The sequence below is a fragment of the Nanorana parkeri genome, unplaced genomic scaffold (genome assembly GCF_000935625.1).
Source record: "Nanorana parkeri isolate BGI_ZX_2015 unplaced genomic scaffold, ASM93562v1 scaffold10, whole genome shotgun sequence".
NCBI lineage: Eukaryota > Metazoa > Chordata > Amphibia > Anura > Dicroglossidae > Nanorana > Nanorana parkeri.
In genome coordinates, this window is record NW_017306278.1 from 787,037 (window position 1) to 790,783 (window position 3,747).

General features: G+C 48.0%; 1 protein-coding gene across 1 annotated transcript in view; it reads right to left on the bottom strand.

Annotated features, from left to right (window-relative positions):
- NAV2 (neuron navigator 2) overlaps nt 1–3,747 on the bottom strand; it is a 224,746-nt gene that overhangs the window by 116,741 nt on the left and 104,258 nt on the right. The window lies entirely within an intron of this gene.

Below are 3,747 nucleotides of genomic sequence, written 5' to 3' on the forward strand. Positions count from 1 at the left end.
AGAGGATTCCAGCGGGTGTACCCCACGCAAAATCCAATGTATTACCTTATCCAACCTTCTCCCTCCCACATACATCGGGGATACATTGTGTCCGCATCTTCCGGTCATCATCGTCTTCTTGTCACCTTCTGAAACTTTGTGTCTTTTTTTCTGTATCTTCAGAAGTCTAGCACATCATTCTCTGACCATTTCCTCACCTACAGACCCTGCATAATGTAGCGGGTAGGAAACCCCAAACACAAGATGGAGCCTCTGTGTAGAAGGAGAGGGAGGTCACCCCAGTAATGGCCCATATATGCGATTCGCTTTGTTATCCTGTAATAAAGTGTATCCAAAGCCAAGAAAAGAAACGACATGCAGCAGCTTTCCAGTCCCTTAGATGTGGCGGCTGCATTACTTTTTTTTTTTTGGCTTCTTTCCCTTTATTCTCACCTGGTGATCCTGCCAGTAACGCACTTCCTGCCCTACGGTGATAACGCTCACTCACTGCACTGTGAAGGGAATTTATCAAAACTGGAGCAGACAACATTTTCAGCAGCTGTGCACGGCGACCAATCAGCTTCTCTCTTTCATTTTCAAATCATAACTGAACAAACTGAAGAGAGAAGCTGATTGGTTGCCGTGGGCAACTGCTCCAAATTTTGTCTGCTCCGGTTTTGATAAATACCCCTTGTATCTTTGGAGGAGCAGCACTGGCTCATTCAGATGGCCATGCACATCTGCACAGTGTGCACACCCATAAAAAAGACCCGATCCCAGAAGGGACAGGTGCTGCGTGTGCATGCTTTCACACACACATCTGAACATGCACATCCGTGCGGGTCCGGGGGTCGGTACTTGGATGCACACTGTCTGCATCCAAGCGAGGACACCCGGGCCTACACAGATGTGCATGTTCAGATGTGTGTGTGGCAGCATGTAACTGTGTGCAGCTGGGTCCTCCTATAGGGAAGAAGAAGGGGCTGCTGTGTGCAATTAAACACAGTACCTGTCCCTACCGGGATCGGGGCCTTTTATGGGCTTGCACACCGTATGGATGTCTACACTCGCCCTACGACAGGAATTGTATCAGGACTACAAAACACATCCCTCTCTCCTCCACTCCACAGAAACTGAATAGATTGTCCTTCGCTTGTAATTGTCCAGATGATGTGCAGACTGAAATGTGTGTCCCCATACCTTGACCTGGATGAATGAGAACCTTCACAGACCTATTCATTCAACTTTCATATTATATATAGAAGTATATCTATATATATATTATTATTATTATTTTTTTACCTTTGTATGTAACAAAGTTTTCTGTGTTCTGTCAGATTTCTCCCAACATACACCAGAGGGCGACATTGCACCAATCATTCTACTAGCAGACTAATAATACTGACAGCAGCCCCCGGTGCCGACGTTCTCCCGCATACAGTACAGAGAAGCTGTAGGTCATCTTTTTATATTTTTAGTCTATAAAATTGAGCTGATGAGATTATCACAACTTTCAGCTGGTGGGGGAGGGGCGGAGATAAGCGTTGGTGGTATCTGTCCCATACTTCACCATCCTCTACATCCGTGGTGTTCTCAACCTGTGTAACCTCAGGACCCACATTTGTCCTTAGTCATTAGGTCGCGACCCGAGTCGCACTGCAATGGAAAGCACGGGGCATTAGGGTACCGCACGTTCTGGTGCAGGGGTACGAACTGTGGGTGGGAGGTGCGTTTGGGGGACCGTTCAAATGAATGGCAATGCAACACACCTCCTACACCAGAATGCACGGTAGGTGCGATTGCGTGGTACAGTTTGACGCACTGTACGAGTGTGAACGGGCCCTCAAAATACATACACAGACACACTCCGAGGTCCACCCAGTTTCTCTACCTTATGAGAACTGGAGGGGATCCTCAGCCTGGGGTCCGGTGGGGGCTGCTGTGCTGTGACGGAGCTCCGTTCATATGTACATTACTTGTACAGCTCCCTCGTGTGCGCCCTGTAGAGGTTCCCGGGAGCCAGAAAGTGACGTCACTCCGGTCCAGGCTAATATATATATTATTATTATTATTTTTTTACCTTTGTATGTAACAAAGTTTTCTGTGTTCTGTCAGATTTCTCCCAACATACACCAGAGGGCGACATTGCACCAATCATTCTACTAGCAGACTAATAATACTGACAGCAGCCCCCGGTGCCGACGTTCTCCCGCATACAGTACAGAGAAGCTGTAGGTCATCTTTTTATATTTTTAGTCTATAAAATTGAGCTGATGAGATTATCACAACTTTCAGCTGGTGGGGGAGGGGCGGAGATAAGCGTTGGTGGTATCTGTCCCATACTTCACCATCCTCTACATCCGTGGTGTTCTCAACCTGTGTAACCTCAGGACCCACATTTGTCCTTAGTCATTAGGTCGCGACCCGAGTCGCACTGCAATGGAAAGCACGGGGCATTAGGGTACCGCACGTTCTGGTGCAGGGGTACGAACTGTGGGTGGGAGGTGCGTTTGGGGGACCGTTCAAATGAATGGCAATGCAACACACCTCCTACACCAGAATGCACGGTAGGTGCGATTGCGTGGTACAGTTTGACGCACTGTACGAGTGTGAACGGGCCCTCAAAATACATACACAGACACACTCCGAGGTCCACCCAGTTTCTCTACCTTATGAGAACTGGAGGGGATCCTCAGCCTGGGGTCCGGTGGGGGCTGCTGTGCTGTGACGGAGCTCCGTTCATATGTACATTACTTGTACAGCTCCCTCGTGTGCGCCCTGTAGAGGTTCCCGGGAGCCAGAAAGTGACGTCACTCCGGTCCAGGCTCCTCTCCAGGCTCCAATGCACATATGGATGGAGCTCCCTCGCGGCCAGACCCCCAGCCCACCCCACCTCATACTGACACTCGGCGCCGGGCAGCATATTCTGAATGTCTGCTTGGCACGGGAACTGACGGCGCTGCGCTAGGAGGAGGCAGAGGAGCCTCTCACCTAGAAAAGTGGAAAGCACGTGGTGACCCACCGAACACAGGGGCGCCACCCACCAGTTGAGAACCGAGGCTCTACATGTACACGAGTGGCCAGCTAATAGGAGGACGTCCTGTTATATCCATGGTCCCATCGCACTCCTGACCGTGTTAATCCCTTCAAGAATTGGGTGCTGCGGTAGTCAACGGATGGCACCCGGAACAATCGTGAGCTAAAGCAGAGACACCGGCACTCCAAATTTGCAAAATACGTCTATTTATTGACGTGCATTGTGGTGAAAAACAACGAACGTTTCGGGGTCACAAAGGATCCCCTTCATCAGGTATAACATACAGTGTAACATACATACAGTGTATGTTATACATACAGTGACATACATACAGTGTATGTTATACCTGATGAAGGGGATCCTTTGTGACCCGAAACGTTCGTTGTTTTTTACCACGATGCACGTCAATAAATAGACGTATTTTGCAAATTTGGAGTGCCGGTGTCTCTGCTTTAGCTCACTGTTATATCCATGAACACCTTCATCCTCCCCATACACAAGGATCAGGATTTTATCTAAGGGTAAGGCAGAGGCCTGGCAATACATTTCATTCCATTTACTTCCGCCGGTAGTGCAACAAAGAAGAACAGATAGATAGATAGATAGATAGATAGATAGATAGATAGATAGATAGATAGATAGATAGGAGATAGATAGATAGATAGATAGATAGATAGATAGATAGATAGATAGGAGATAGATAGATAGATAAATAAATAGTTAGATAGATG